Consider the following 17,795-nt stretch of genomic DNA (forward strand, 5'->3'; position numbering starts at 1 on the left):
AGTTATACCTATGTATAAGAATACTGATTTTGTAATTTAAATGATATAGAACTACAAAAACAACTATTATTAGTATTTATTCCAAATTGATTAGCTCTATCAATCTTCCTAAAGCTCTTGCTAGATTGGGCGGCAGAATAGAAGTCTCACTACTAGCTTTTAGTCTTAAGCAGGCAGCGACGATCGGGAATGCATGTTATTTTAATTTATTTAGTCGATTTATTTTGATCTAACTAAATAAGTATTACTATTAAATAACTTTTTTTAATATAGTGGATAAGTAAAGCTGGACGGAGAGTGTATGAAAGAAAACCCTCTTTATTATAAATCTCCCACTCCATACCTCAACTAACTACTCTCCCCCCACACACACAACATGAAGAAACTTACCTTCTTTCTTCTTGTCATTTTTCTACTTGAAATAACAATTTCTGTTGACTCTCAAAATCCAGCACTCTTGAAATTTGTGCTTCAATGGCCACCAACTTATTGTATAGGACTGAATTCTGCAGCACAACCAGGCAGGTGCAAAGAGCCAATTCTTCAGCATAATTTGACACTCCATGGAGTTTGGCCAGCAGATCAAAGAGGAATTAGTATTACATGCACTGCACCACCAGATCCAAATTGGAATCAACTGGTACGTACTGACTTTTTAGTCACAAGAGTTTATGTTTTATGCACTGATAGATGTTAGATGTTAAATTAGTTTATATGTATATATAATCTAGTGATCATATACATATATGTTTATATAATAACGGGTTTACTTATTGTAAACATCTTTTTTTTTTTTATCAAACTCTAATTTTTACATTATTTTTAATGATTTGATGTTCTTTAGGTCAAATCTTTGACATTTTGACTTTTATTTTAAAAAAATGAAAATCACAAAAATAGTCGCATTTTAGATGTAAAATTTGTTTCATTTGAAAAAAGAAAGAAAATTTACAAACAAAAAAAAGTGTTTTCTTTTTAAATTAAACAAGCGCACTTTTGATGAATAAGCTAATAATTTTTCAGTAGGTCTTTAGGTGGCATTATTATTAGGTTATCCATGGTTTGATGCTCATTATAAAGATATTTAATGTCATTATCTATTAAATGATTTGATGGTGTATATATATTTTTTTGTAGTTTACAACGACTATAGAGAATCAACTGATGGCGTTCTGGCCACCACTTAGAGAAAACTCCCAAAAAAGGGACCTATGGAAGCACGAGTGGCGCGCGCATGGAGCATGTGGAGGAACAACACCACAAGTATACTTCAACATAGCAATAAGGATCAACAACATGCTTCAAAAGGGCAACTTGTTCAATTACTTGAAAACAAATGGGATTATTGCTTGTGATAGCTTGTCTTTTGCTAGAAAAGATATTGTTGATGCTATTCGAAAGGTGTTTGTTGTAACTCCTCCTCCCTCTCCTCCTCCTCCCCGTTCCCCTCCTCCTCCTTCTCGTTCCCCTCCTCCCCGTTCCCCTCCTCCTCCTCCTCGTTCCCCTCCTCCCCGTTCTCCTCCTCCACCTCCCCCTCCTCCTCCCCTTGATGTTTACCTAACATGTATTCCAATTGATTCAAAAAAATAGAACTCATGTTTACTTGAAAGAGGTTACCTTGTGCACTAATTTGGATGGCACTAGTTTCATTTCATGCCCTTCACAATCTGCTCCAACAAGCTGTTCTACTGGAGCTAGGATTATGCTACCTCATCCAAAACCTCAACCGTAAGAATCTGCAACTTTACTCGCATTCAATATTTTTTAATTAGCCAATTTCCGACTGATTCTGTTGGAAATTTTGGCTAAACTAATGTTTTTCTAGTAGTTATGTGATAATATTTGCATAACTATAACACTTTTGAAAGTTTCTGGTCTTAAACATGTTAGAAGATCATATTAAGTAAGTAGGAGTACTTCTTTTCTTATGTGTTTTAATTTGAACGGATAAGAAGTTTAAGAGAAGTAAGGTAACTTTTAAAAGTTTATAGTATTAAAACTAAAACTATAATTTTTTATTTTTACGTTACATTAATTATACCTTTATTATTTTTTGTAGGTCACTATCGCCGTCACCGCCACCGGCTACCACGGAGATTTCAAGAAGAAATAGATGTAGATGGGATATATCCTAAGTTTGAACAATCATGGACTAAATATATATTCAACGGCTGAGATTAATGTTTGGCTTAAAATAATAAAGGAAATTAAAAAGAAAAGAAAAAAGACAGATAATAAAATATGATGTAGCTGATGACGTGTAAGAATAATGCACACTCTCTGAGTGAAAATAACTTATTATCTTGAATAAAACTTTTATTCTATTCTCTCTCTTAATATTAGTTTTCAAGGTACTTAAAGTCTCAAAACAAAAAATTTAGCACAATATTCATGTTTATCAATTTTTTCGGGATTGGGTCAATTACGTTTATTAAATATTCATGTTTATCAATTTTTTCGAGATTGGGTCAATTACGTTTATTAGAATTCGATAGTAAAATAATTTTACTAGCAAGACAAATATATGTATTACTGTAAACATTTGCTCATAATGAGCTATATGTGATTGTTTAGAATCATTTTTAAATCTGAATTTGCTTTAAAAGTTGAATTATTAGACGGAGATTAAAATAAATTGTCAAATATTTTCAAGCTATAGGTAAGATAGGTAAACTTCACTTATTGAATTTATTTATTATTATTTTTACAAAAAAGTTCACATTTATAAATGATTATAATTAAAATTACCTAAATCTAGATTAGGCTAGGAATTTTCAAGTTACTATCAAAAAAATTTTCGACCCAAATTTTTTCTCCGTTGACTTTTTTATAACGATGGAAGCAGGTTGTGACAAAAGGTTACAATGGATAATAAGTAAACTTTATGCATTCATTAGTTTAATTTAAACATGATATTTGTGGCTTTGAAGATCACAATGGGCGGATCTAGAAGCCCAATTATAGGTTCACATGAATCTAGTAATTTTTGCTTCGATCCTTTATATTAATGAATTTACAAGATATTTATAAATATTTGATCATGAATTTATTATTATTATAGTATTAACTTGAGCTTACGATAGAAACTCATAAATATCAAATTATAAATCTGCCTTTGAAGGCCATGCTATTACAAGAAATAGACGACTCCTGCCCAAACACAAATAGGACTATCAACTCATGAGGATTGATTTGTTGAATTTGTGTAATATAATAGACAAATTGTGATTCGACCCTTCTTTGGGCCTTATTCATTACTAGAGCTCTAGAAAGTACCAAGCAAATTTTTCGTTCTAATTTTGGTCAATATTTTATAATATAATATTTATTATATTTACATGAGAAAAAAATGTAACTTATAATACATTGTGTATAGTTTTTTGAATATTTGAATTTGAATTTTAAATTATTAAGTTAATCTAATTTAATTTAGCGTAAAAAATTAATTAAATTGACTCCCAAAAATAAAAAATATCACATAAGGTTTGAGGATATATAGGTCTAAGATAGTCCGTCGTTAAATGTATCTTTAAGCAAATTTTGATTGCCAAAAGCATTAAAACATTTTGATTTTCGTCAAATATTTAACCAACTTTGATTATTAGATTTAATAAAAAAATTGAAAAAAATAAGTAACGGAAATTCATTTTTTTTATTTCATATCACTATATTTTACATGAAAGTGATTACTCCTTGTCCTATCCATGATTGATTAAATACTTATTTGTTGTATTTATATTGGGTACACCTAAAAATGTTTGATATGTTGTAAAGTAGTTTTTCATTTACGTGAAATTGGATGTATTTTCTTTTGGTGAGTATTATATGGTATAATTATTAAAACTGGTTGCTTCATTTTCTCACATATTTAAGGGGATAGTTAAGGCTCTAAACATTTCGATCAACTAATTTGTAATATATAATAGCTAGGTTATGCATACTTATATCAAATACACATAAACAAGATTGTATAGATCGTATATATTTGATCATATTGATAAATTAGTTGGTTGAACTATCGAACTATGTATCTATCTATCTATCTTGACTTGTTCATGTATTTACTTTCATAATTATGTTTAACTATGGCATGATATTGTCGAATATATTGAAAATGAATTATGAGATGAACCTAATATGAACGAGATTAGATTTTTACTAATATGAGTTTGGGATGCTAATAGTTGAGATGGTTCACTCAATGGAAGTGATTAAGTTAAGCACACTAAATGTTGATCACGAAACTCTAGGCATGAGTATCAGTAGATAATATTATATCAATTTTGTGGGTAATGCTAAATGACTAGAAATATTTGGCCAGAAATGTAAAAAGACTAGAATATCCTTGTTTTAATTTTTGCATTTATTTCCTCAATACTTTTCACTCCAAACAAAACTAACTTTTTTATATTTCCCAAACTCCTTGAGCTACTAAAACACAAACTATTTGGCTGCCAAGGAAAATGAAAAAATGTTTTTGTGTATATTTTTGTGTGTGTATAGTTTATCCGATTTATTTTTAAAAATAAATATTGTTTAGTTAATAAAAAAATTGTATGCTTTAGTTAAAAAAATATTTTTGTAATTTTGTTTTTTATACATTATATACCAAATTATGTTCTACATATACATAACATACATTCCTTCCTCTACCCCTCCCCTGAACTCAATTATGATCATAAGGTGCCAACGCATACCTTTGAAAAATTATTTTTTCGCTTAAAATAAACCTCTTTATTGAAAAGAGACAATTAAATTTCTCATTAATAATAACTACAAATGACTATATTATCTACTTAAAGATTATACTTAATTATTATGTAATACAAAATTAGTAAAATATAGTAATTAACCGTAGATTAAAAGAGTTTAATTAAATTTTTCTTTAAATATAATCAACTAAATAGATTAGTCTATATAATGGATGTTTTTCAAGAGAATTTTTTTTTTTTTTTGAAATTTAGATATTTCTAAATATAATTGATGATAAGACATATATAACTATGCCATAAATAATACATTAATTTTTTATATTATAATCATTCCACACAAGAATTAACATATATAGAAAATGGTGAAATTATTTTCACTAATTTTAACCATGAATGAAAAATTCAGTTATTCCAATAATATTAATTAAGTGGATATTTCAAAACAATGAATAAAAGATCACTCAATACCTACCTATCAATTATAATACTTTAAAATAGATGTATTTTATGTATATAATAAATTACAATATGTTTAATGTGTATAAATAAAGTATAACATAACTAGGATATATATTTTTTTTAAAAATATTTTCATTTAATGTAGAATTTTAATATTTCAATAACGATAATCAAAACTCAAAATACTTAAGAATTGATAGACATCGGCACATTATAGAAATACATAAAAAAATTATTAATATGTAGTTTAATTTTTAAATATGTAGTTGTAAATACGTAGTTTAATTTTTTAAAACATAATAATCAAACATAAAATTTAAATATGTAGTTTAATTTTTCAAAACATAATAATTAACAAATATGCAATATTACAACATTAATGTGTAACTATCTTGGGTTATTGTTAAATAGGATCTACACTTATGAACCATATGATTTTTAGTATTTCTTTAATGTGTTGATGTCTACCAATTCTAAAGTATTTTAAGTTTTGATTGTTATTATTGAACTATTTACATTATATATAAAAAATTATTTTAAATATAATTTAAATAATTATTTAAATAGGTAATTTAAATTTATTTATATAATAAATGCAATAAAATAACTTAATTTTAAAAATTCTTAATCAGTTTGAAACAAATATTAATTTGAGAGAAAAAAAATAAATACTAATATTGTGACTACAACTATGTGTAACATCCGACAATTTAAAATGAATATGAAGAAGCTTGAATTGGAAGTAGTCATTTTTTTTGGAAAAATTCAGAATCTGGAAATTTGGCTAAATTCAAAATCTGGAAATTTGGCTAAGTGTGAAAATCAGTGAGTTTTTGGCCAACTTTGAGCAGTCATAACTCCTAGCTCAGGATGAGTTAGGAGTAGTTCTAGTTATGGTTGTGAAACTTGTGGAACGATCTTTCCAACACAACCAAGTTTGCTCGATTCTGAGTTCGTATGAGCGAGTTATGCCCTTTGAAAGTTGGGCAGTTGGCAGGGAGTCCGTCCGGAAATTTAAGGGCATTTTGATCTTTTCACAAATCATTTCTTTTGAGGTTATATTGTTGTGTTAGGCTGTTTGTGGATCATTTTTGTTCCATTTTAAAAGAGAGAAAGTTAGGGTTCTTGAGAGTGAAGAAGAGAAGAAGAGGAGAAGAAGAAGAGATCAACAAGTTTCCGTCGTGGAATTTCGTCGGGGGTGATCCCTATCAAGGTATGTGAGTTCTTTAGTGTGGGTTGATCCTTTCCCCCACACACCAAACTCATTTTATGATTTGAGAAAATATTAGATTTGTTGTTGAAGTTGTTAGTTGTTGTTGATGTTGTTAGTTGTGTTGTAGAAGTTATTGTTGGTTGTGGGACATGATTTGGTTGTGTTCTTGAGTTGAATCTCTTGTATATTGAGGGATTTTATGATCCTTAGTGTTGGTTGGTTCATACCCCCACACACCAACTCGTTTTTAATTCCAAGAAAAGATTTATTTTGGTTGTTGAAGTTGTTGGTTGTGTTGTTGAAGTTCTTGCTGATTTGGGACAGGATTTGGTTGTGATTTTGCTGCTGGAACCTTTGAGGTTGAGAGGGTTTAGAGTTGGATAGAAACAAGGGGAAAAAGTCGAATTTTTGGGGGAAAAGGGTTGGGCTGTTGCGCCAGCCAGCGCACCCAAAAAAGAGATGCTGAACTTTCCCCTTGGGGCAAACACCTGGCAGAAAGCCCAGCAGTCCCTCTGAAGTTTGAGGGCTGGCGCCCCTTAGAGCGCCAAGGACGCCAATCCTTCCCGTTACCTTCATTCCCCACTTTTTCATACATGTTCCTAGGTATTATACCTATGTTTTCTAGTTGTTTCCAACACTCCAAGGTACTTCTAAAAGTCAAGAACTCATCCGTAACATGTGATTAAACACCTTGAATCCAAAATTCCAATTCAAGGAGAGTTAGTTAGAAGTCAAGTGATGTTAAGAGTTAAGCTTAGAAGTGAAGTAAGTCAAAACAAGTTTTTAAAGTTGTTCAAGAATCATTAGTGAATGTTTTAGCTTCATTTTTAAGACTTGAGTTTCAAGTCAAGTCAAAAGTATTGAGTTTCAAGTCAAGTCAAAAGTTAAGAGTTTCATGTTAAGTTAAGAGTTTCACATCAAGCCAAGAGTTCAAGTAAAGTAAAGAGTTTAAAGTTGGGTTCATTTCTCAAAGTTATTAGGGAACTATGTATTCCCAAAGAAGTTTTAAAGAAATGTTTTTACATTTAAACAAAGTTGGAAACTGAGATTTCCAAAAGAGCCTTCGGGCTAGTTTTTGAGTAATTATCTCATATCAGCAGGAATAAATATGTTTTAAAAACATAAGAGCCAGTACATTTTTTGGGAGTAGTATCGAGCACCGAATTGGGGGAGCGTTCAAAGAACCCACAGCCCCAATAGAACCATGTTAGCCACCATGGGTAGAAAATGATCATACTTTTTAGATGAATCCTTTTCAGATTAGACTAGTGGATCCATTAGGCAGTTCAGGTCTTATACCTTTGGCCGGGTATAAGATGCTCTGGCAGCGTGAGGTCGATCGTTGTATCATCACTATAGCTTTTATGTGATGGTTGTCGGTTAGAGAAACTCCCACAGCAATTATTGTATTTTCATACACAGAGATTATTGTATTTTTATATACATCAGTTCATTGTATTTCTATATACATTTCAGGCTTATTGTATCTTTGTATACACACAGAGTTTATAGCATGTTTTAAACAGTCTTTCTTTATATCGCACTTGTTTTAAATTGCCTTATACTGAAAGAAGTCAGTCAGGTTGAGTTGAGTTGAGCAAGGTAAACTTTTCAGTTTCTTCCAAATTTCCTTCTAGCCAATGGTGCTTAGTTTTCCAGCTCGCATACTCGTAAATTCCATGTACTGATGCCAGTTGGCCTGCATCGTCTTATGATGCAGATACAGGTACCCCGGATCAGCATCCTGCACGTCGTTGATCCAGCTGAGCACTCCAGAGTCAGTGGTGAGCCTCCTTGCATTTCGGAGGACTCAATTATTTTGTGTTCTTAGTTTTTGTTTTATTAGGATGTTGCGGGTTCTGTCCCAACATCCATCTCAGTATTTTAGAGGCTTCATAGACAGACAATCAGTCAGTTAGTTTTGAGTCTCTCATCTATATATATATATATATATAAATATTATATTTTGAGATTCGAGTTGCCTTTATGGCCATATTTTAATAATTAAGTTGTTTTGTAATATTGCATTGCATTGAGTTATTCTGTTGGGTTAGGTTTCCGCTGAGTTAAGAAAGTCAGACCAAGGGTTTGCTTGGGGCCAGAAATGGTCTCCGGGTGCCGATCCCGCCCAAGGTGTAAGCTCAGGGCGTGACAAACTTGGTATCAGAGCACATAGTTCAAGAGTCCTAGGGACTCTATGAAGCCGTGTTTGTAGAGTCCTAGTTATCGTTGTGAAGCGCGCCACATCTATAATTGGGAGGCTACAACATTTAGGAAGATCTCTCATTTCTTTCACACTCATCTCGTGCGTTAGAGTTGATCTCTAAAAAGTTTCTTTCTAATCCATGCTTGCACGTGTTTTCAGATAGTCATGCCTCCACGAAGAGTTGGTAGAGGGCGTCTTCCTAGACGTTATGTTGATGAGCAAGAGTTACCTTATGCCCTGGGAGTGCAACCACAAGGGGAAGTTTCTAATGCCGAGTTCAGAGAGGCAATTAGGATGTTGAGTCAAGCTGTAACTAATTAGATTGGTCAGCAGACGGGAGCTAGACATGAGGGAGTTGACACTTCAAGGATTCGTGAGTTCTTGGGGATGAATCCTCCGAGTTTCATGGGTTCAAGCATCACTGAGGATCCAGAGAACTTCAATGAGGAGTTGAAGAAGATTTTTTATGTGATGCATGTGGTAGATATTGAGCGGGTTGAACTAGCTGCATATCAATTGAAAGATGTTGCTAGAACTTGGTTCGATCAATGGAAAGGGGGCAGAGCTGAGAGTGCACCACCTGCGAGTTGGGCCTATTTCGAGGAAGCTTTCTTGGGGCATTTCTTTCCTGGAGAATTGAGAGAGGCCAAGGTACGTGAGTTCCTTACACTTAAGCAGGAGTCTTTGAGTGTTTAAGAGTACAGTCTGAAGTTCACACAATTATCCCGCCATGCTCTGGAGATGGTTGCGGACATGAGGAATAGAATGAGCTTATTTATTGCTGGGCTGTCTCGGTTGTCAAGCAAGGAAGGTAGGGCTGCAATGCTTATCGGGGACATGGACATATCCAGATTAATGATCTATATACAACAGGTTGAGGAAGAAAGCTGAGGGATAGGGAAGAGTTCAGAAGTAAGAGAGCCAAGACCGGTAATGAGTCCGGGCAGCAGAAAGGTAATTCAAACCGTTCCTCCTTTCAGCAAAGGCAAAACGGACCTGCTCTATCATCTGCTAGAGCACCTGCACCCAGATACAGAGGTGAATTTAATGGCCAGAATTCGAATGACTTCAAGGCTAGACCAGTGCAATCTTCGGGTAGTGTGGCGCAAGGGAGTAGTAAGCCTCCTGCTTGCGCCAAGTGTGGTAGAAACCACTTAGGTATTTGTCGAGAGGGATCCATTGGTTGTTTCAAGTGTGGTCAGAATGGACATTTCATGCGAGAGTGTCCAAAGAATAGGCAGGGTAATGGGGGAATAAAGTACTGTCTTCTTCAGTTGATCCCCCAGACTGGACGGACATAGAAGAGCTACTTCTAGTACCAGTGGAGGAGCAAACCGCCTTTATGCAATCACCATCGCCATGAGCAAGAGAATTCTCCAAATGTTGTCACTGGTATGATCAAGTCTTCACTTTTGATGTGTATGCTTTGCTAGATCCAGGAGCAAGTTTATCTTTTGTAACTCCTTATGTTGCAAATAATTTTGAGGTTCTTCTTGAAGGACTTTGTGAACCCTTTTGTGTTTCTACACCTATTGGGGAGTCTATTCTAGCTGAAAGAGTTTATCGTGATTGTCCTGTTTCTATCAATCACAAAGCACCATGGTTGATTTGGTTGAGTTAGACATGGTAGATTTTGACGTCATTCTAGGTATGGATTGACTCCATGTTGTTATGCATCGATAGACTATAGAACTCGAGTGGTCAAGTTTCAGTTTCCGAATGAGCCAGTCATAGAGTGGAGTAGCAGTTCAGCAGTGCCTAAGGGTCGTTTCATTTCGTACATTAAGGCAAGAAAGTTAGTTTCGAAGGGTTTTATCTTTCACATAGTCCGAGTTCATGACTCTAGTGTTGAGATACCTCATTTCCAGAAGTTTTTCCTGATGATCTACTCGAAATTCCTCCTGAGAGAGAGATAGGTTTCGGCATAGATCTTTTTCCAGATACTCGTCCTATCTCTATTCCGCCATATCGAGTGGCACCAGCAGAGTTGAAAGAGTTGAAAGAGCAGTTGAAAGATCTCCTAGATAAGGGTTTCATTCGACCAAGTGTCTCGCTTTGGGGCACTCCGGTCTTGTTTGTGAGAAAGAAAGATGGTTCCCTTAGAATGTGTATAGACTACCGTTTGTTGAATAAGGTTACCATCAAGAACAAGTACCCTCTTCCGAGGATTGATGATCATTTCGATCAGCTTGAAGGTGCCACTTGTTTTTCAAAGATTGACCTCCGATCAAGCTATCATCAGTTAAGGGTAAGGGAATGTGATATCCCAAAGACAGCTTTCAGAACCAGGTATGGTCATTATGAGTTTTTGGTCATGTCCTTTGGTTTGACCAATGCACCGACAATTTTCATGGATTTGATGAATAGAGTCTTCAAACCTTATTTAGATATGTTTGTTATTGTCTTTATTGATGATATACTAATCTATTCAAGGAATGAAGAAGATCATGCTAGTCATCTCAGAACAGTTCTTCGGACTTTGAAAGATAAGGAATTGTATGTCAACTTCTCTAAGTGTGAGTTTTGGCTTAAGTCTGTGGCGTTCCTAGGCCACATTGTGTCCGGTGATGGAATTAAAGTTGATACTCAGAAAATTAATGCAGTGCAGAATTGGCCTAGACCCACATCTCCAACTGAAATTAGAGTTTCTTGGGATTAGCTGGCTATTATAGAAGGTTTGTTGAAAGGTTCTCGACTATTGCATCTCCTTTGACTAAGTTGACTCAGAAAGCAGTGAAATTTCAATGGTCTGAAGCTTGTGAGAAAAGCTTTCAGGAATTGAAAAAGAGATTGATTACAGCTCCAGTTTTGACGCTACCAAAGGTACTCAAGGTTTTATGGTGTATTGTGATGCATCTAGAGTTGGTTTGGGTTGTGTCTTAATGCAGAAAGGCAAAGTTATAGCTTATGCCTCCAGACAGTTAAAGGTTCATGAGAAGAACTACCCAACCCATGACTTAGAGCTAGCTGTTGTAGTATTTGCTTTGAAGATATGGCGTCATTACTTGTATGGTGTGCATGTTGACATATTCACTGATCACAAGAGCCTTCAATATGTGCTTACTCAGAGAGAGCTTAATCTCAGACAGAGGAGGTGATTAGAGTTACTCAAGGATTACGACCTGAGTATTCTTTACCACCCAGGTAAGGCTAATGTTGTTGTTGATTCTTTGAGCAGGTTGTCTATGGGTAGCATCGCCCATATTGAAGAAGAAAGGAGAGAGTTAGCAAAAGATGTGCACAGACTGGCATGTCTGGGAGTCAGATTTACAGATTCCACAGAAGGAGGAATAGCGGTGGCGAATGGGGCCAAGTCGTCATTAATGTCAGAAGTGAAAGAGAAGCAAGATCAAGATCCCATTTTGCTTGAGTTGAAGGCAAATGTTCAAAATCAAAGAGTATTAGCTTTTGAACAAGGGGGAGATGGTGTTTTGAGATTTCAAAGTAGATTGTGCGTATCTATGGTAGATGGACTCCAAGAAAGGATTATGGAGGAAGCTCACACCTCCAGATATTCTATTCATCCGGGTTCCACTAAGATGTATCGTGATTTGTGTGAAGTTTATTGGTGGAATGGCATGAAGAAGGGCATTGCTGAGTTTGTTGCTAAGTGTCCAAATTACCAACAAGTGAAAGTTGAACACCAAAGGCCCGGTGGTTTGGCTCAGAGGATAGAACTTCCAGAGTGGAAGTGGGAGATGATCAATATGGATTTCATCACAGGGTTGCCAAGGTCTCGCAGCAGCATGATTCTATTTGGGTAATTGTCGACCGAATGACAAAGTCAGCTCATTTTCTACCGGTAAAGACTACCAAAACAGCAGAAGATTATGCCAAGTTGTATGTTCAATAGATACTGAGACTTCATGGAGTCCCAATCTCCATTATTTCAGATAGAGTTGCACAGTTTACTGCACAGTTCTGGAAATCTTTTCAGAAGGGTTTGGGTTAAAAGGTGAACTTAAGTACTGCCTTTCACCCTCAGACTGATGGGCAAGCAGAGCGCACTATTCATACCTTAGAGGATATGTTGAGGGCTTGTGTAATTGATTTCAAAGGGAGTTGGGATGATCACCTACCTCTCATTGAGTTTGCCTACAACAACAGTTATCACTCTAGCATCCAGATGGCTCCATATGAAGCTCTTAATGGGAGAAGATGTAGATCTCTTATTGGATGGTTTGAAGTTGGTGAAGCACAGTTAATAGGACCATATTTAGTTCACCAAGCTATGGAGAAGGTGAAAGTGATTCAAGAGAGGTTGAAAACGGCACAGAGTCGTTAGAAATCCTACACTAATGTTAGGAGAAGGGCATTAGAGTTTGAAGTAGATGATTGGGTATATTTGAAGGTTTCACCCATGAAGGGGGTTATGAGGTTTGGTAAGAAGGGGAAACTTAGTCCACGATATATTAGACCTTATCGCATAGTCAAGAGAGTTGGCAATGTAGCTTATGAGTTGGAGCTACCACATGAGCTAGCAGCGGTCCATCCGGTATTTCACATCTCCATGTTGAAGAAGTGCATAGGCGATCCTTCATTGGTCCTGCCAACTGAAAGTATTAGGATCAAGGATAACTTATCTTATGAGGAGATTCCTGTTCAAATTTTAGATCGGCAAGTTCGTAGGTTGAGAACAAAGGATGTAGCCTCAGTCAAGGTCCTTTGGAGGAACCAATTTGTTGAGGAAGCTACTTGGGAAGCCGAAGAAGACATGAAGAAGAGATATCCATATCTCTTTGAATCCGCAGATCAAGGTATTAATTTCTTTCTTAGTGCTCTTTAAATTATAGTGGACATGTTGTTGTTGTTATTGTTGATTGATTGCTTGTTGGGTGTTTGAATTGATGTTGCACCCTTAGCCTTGTAAGCGTAACCTCATTCGAAGACGAATGTTCCCAAGGGGGAGATATTGTAACATCCGACAATTTAAAATGAATATGAAGAAGCTTGAAATTAGAAGTAGTCACTTTGGGAAAATTTGGCTAAGCCTAGAATCTGGAAATTTGGCTAAGTTCAAAATCTGGAAATTTGGCCAAGTGTGGAAATCAGTGAGTTTTGGCCAACTTTGAGCAGTCATAACTCCTAGCTCAGGATGATCCATGAGTATTTCCAGTTATGTTTGGAAAGCCCTTGGAACGATCTTTCCAACGCCACCGAGTTTGCTCGATTCCGAGTTCGTATGAGCGAGTTATGCCGGTTTTAAAATTGGGGAGTTGGCAGGGAGTCCGTCCGGAAATTTAATGGCATTTTGATGTTTTCATAAATCATTTCTTTTGAGGTTATATTGTTGTGTTAGGATGATTGTGGATCATTTTTGTTCTATTTTAAAAGAGTAAGAGTTAGGGTTGTAGAGGGTGAAGAAGAGAAGAAGGAGAGAAAGAAGAGAAGAAGAAAAGGAGATCAAGGAGTTTCCGTCAAAGATCATCGTGGGTGATCCCTATCAAGGTATGTGAGTTCTTTGTGTGGGTTGATCATTTCCCCCACACACCAAGCTTATTTTATGATTAAAGAAAATATTGGATTTGTTGTTGAAGTTGTTAGTTGTTGTTGATGTTGTGGAAGTTATTGTTGGTTGTGGGACATGATTTGGTTGTGTTCTTGAGTTGAATCTCTTGTATGTTGAGGGATTTTATGATCCTTAGTGTTGGTTGGTTCATACCCCCACACACCAACTCGTTTTTAATTCCAAGAAAAGATTTATTTAGGTTGTTGAAGTTGTTGGTTGTGTTGTTGAAGTTATTGCTGATTTGGAACAGGATTTGGTTGTGTTTTTGAGTGGAATCCACTGTATGTTGAGTGGTTTATGACCCCAAGTGTTTTGGAAAAGAACCTTTGAAGTTAAGAGGGTTTAGAGTTGGCAACATGAAGGAGAAAAGTCAGGCTGCTTTCAGGAAACAAGTCTGCGTTGCACCTGTGTTCCCTCTGTGAACAAAATCTTATCTGTTTTCACAATTTAATATCGAAATTCTTCTTAAGTTTAGCTGTCCTAAAATATTCCTAATCATCATGGGGTCCTTCCAAACACAAATCATTACCCTTGAATTCATAATTCAATTCAAGGAGAGTTAGTTCCAAGTCAAGTAAAGTTATAAGTCAAGTGATGTTAAGAGTTAAGCTTAGAAGTGAAGTAAGTCAAAACAAGTTTTCAAAGTTGTTCAATAGTCTTTAGTGAATATTTTAGCTTCATTTTTTAAGACTCGAGTTTCAAGTCAAGTCAAAAGTATTGAGTTTCAAGCCAAGTCAAAAGTATTGAGTTTCAAGTCAAGTCAAAAGTTAAGAGTTTCATGTTAAGTTAAGAGTTTCACATCAAGCCAAGAGTACAAGTAAAGTAAAGAGTTTAAAGTTGAGTTCATTTCTCAAAGTTATTAGGGAACTATGTATTCCCAAAGAAGTTTTAAAGAAATGTCTTTTACATTTAAACAATGTTGGAAACTGAGATTTCCAAAGAGCCTTCGGGCTAGTTTTTGAGTAATTATCTCATATCAGCAGGAATAAATATGTTTTAAAAACATAAGAGCCAGTACATTTTTGGGAGTAGTATCGAGCACCGAATTGGGGGAGCGTTCAAAGAACCCACATCCCCCACAGAACCACGTTAGCCACCATGGGTAGAAAAGGATCATACTTTTTAGATGAATCCTTTTCAGATTAGACTAGTTGATCCATTAGGCAGTTCAGGTCTTATACCTTTGGCCGGGTATAAGATGCTCTGGCAGCGTGAGGTCGATCGTTGTATCATCACTATAGGTCTTATGTGATGGTTGTCGATTAGAGAAACTCCCACAACAGTTATTGTATTTTTATACACATAAATTATTGTATTTTATATGCATCAGTTCAATTGTATTTCTATATACATCTCAGGCTTATTGTATCCTTGTATACACACAGAGTTTATAGCATGTTTTAAACAGTCTTTCTTTATACCGCACTTGTTTTAAATTGCCTTATGTTAAAAGAAGTCAGTCAGGTTGAGTTGAGTTGAGCAAGGTAAACTTTTCAGTTTCTTCCAAATTTCCTTCTAGCCTATGTTGCTTAGTTTTCTAGCTTGCATACTCGTACATTCCATGTACTGATGTCAATTGGCCTGCATTGTCTTATGATGCAGATACAGGTACCCCGGATCAGCATCCTGCACGTCGTTGATCCAGCTGAGCACTCCAGAGTCAGTGGTGAGCCTCCTTGCATTCCGAAGGACTCAATTATTTTATGTTCTTAGTTTTTATTTTATTAGGATGTTGCGGGGTCTGTCCCAACATCCATCTCAGTATTTTAGAGGCTTCATAGACAGACAGTCAGTCAGTTAGTTTTGAGTCTGTCATCTATGTATATATGTAAATATTCTATTTTGAGATTCGAGTTCCCTTTATGGCTATATTTTATAAGTTAAGTGTTTTGTAATATTGCATTGCATTGAGTTATTTTGTTGGGTTAGGTTTCCGCTGAGTTAAGAAAGCTAGGCCAAGGGTTCGCTTGTAGCTAGAAATGGTCTCCGGGTGCCGGTCCCGCCCAGGGTGTACGCTCGGGGCGTGACAGATACAAAGCTTGTCACACCCCGAGCCTATAACTAGGGTATGGCCGGCACTCTAGAATGATTGTTGGCCCAAAGCGAAACCTTGGCATGACTCAATTCTCAGTAGAAGACTTACTCAACATTAGAGGAACTCAAAAGTAAAACTTTAACTCAAAATAACTAACTCAGAATATTTAAAAACATTCACCTTGCCAAAAGAGGCACCTCAAGTCTAGAAATTTAACAATTGAAAATAAAATAGACTTCTCAAAACACCATTGTCTATCCATCTATGAAGCCTCTAACTACTATGATGGAAGTTGGAACAAGACCCACGACATCCTAACAAATATTAAAAGGTAGATGGAATCCTCCGGAAGTAAAGAGACTCACCAAAGCTAACTCGAATGGTAAGTGGTATCAAGGAATCCCATGTTGATGACCCTGGTTACCTGTATCAGCACCATGAAATGATGCAGGCCAAATGGCATCACTACATTGAATGTACAAGCATGTAAGGGGAATATTGAACATAACATAAAAGCTTGAACTTGGAAAAAGGAAACATACTCACCTCAACTCTACTCAACTCATGGATACTCAACTCAATACAGTATAAAAACAACAATAAAGATGCATTTTATATAAAGCATTTAAAATAGTAGATACTAACTAAATGTGTATAAAAATACAATAAGAACTCTTATTTGGGAGATTTTCTAACCGACAACCATTACTATGAGCTATGTGATGATACAACATCTCGCACATGCTGCATAAATTGTCCTATACCTTTCCGGAGTATAAGACATCCTTAACTAAGTGGATTCACTAAGTTATGCTTAAAAAGCAATAAGGAATCATCTAAAAAATATGACCCTTTACACCCACGTTGGCTACATGGTTTAAGAGGACTTTGAGTTATTTGAACTCGTCCCCATATCGGTTCTCAACACTACTCCCAATAATATAACTCAGCTCATATGTTTAAAAAAAATTCCTCATCCTCAAACATTGAGATTATTAATCAAAAGGTTATCTTAAAGAGATTATCCTCAAAACTCCTCATCATTTGGAACATGATGTTTCCTCTATTTTAAATGTAAAACATTTACTCTTCGTATTACTTAGTTCCCATATATTCATTTTGAAAAATGAAACTCAACTCTCCTCATCCTCATACTCATACTCAAGTACTCAAGTCTTAAAATAAGTTGAAAAAGTTTGTATAAGACTTCTCAAAATGATTCGAAAGAACTTCCTTGAACTTTACTCTTCACTCTATCTTGAAATTAAAATGTGATATCAAGAAGTATACTTTAGACCTCTCAATGATTTAAGAGGGTTAAATTATTTGATTATAAGAACGAGTGAAGACCCAATTTAAAGAACACTGGCGCGACGCAAAGATGGAATTAAATTTTTGTCAGGAAATAATTTTTAAGGCAAGGTACTATGTATCCTCTCCGCGAAGTGGAGAGGACAATGATTATCTAGGGACTGAAATTCTAAGCTCCTCCGCAACGCGAACTTGGGTACAATTATTTGCCCGATCTTTTCCTTTCCTCCCAAATTCGATACAACTCATACTCACTGCACATCTAAGGTCAAATTCACGAATTCTCATAACCCAGAACATTTTTAGTGAAACTCACACAAATAACTAATCAAACAACTCAACTATTGTGC

General features: G+C 35.3%; 1 pseudogene; it reads left to right on the top strand.

Moving 5' to 3' along the window:
- The first annotated feature begins 376 nt into the window (after positions 1–376).
- Positions 377–1,732, top strand: LOC125823935 (ribonuclease 3-like; annotated as a pseudogene).
- Positions 1,733–17,795: the final 16,063 nt, after the last annotated feature.

This window comes from Solanum verrucosum, unplaced genomic scaffold, assembly GCF_900185275.1.
Source record: "Solanum verrucosum unplaced genomic scaffold, falcon-dt-bn FXZP01000065.1, whole genome shotgun sequence".
Lineage (NCBI taxonomy): Eukaryota > Viridiplantae > Streptophyta > Magnoliopsida > Solanales > Solanaceae > Solanum > Solanum verrucosum.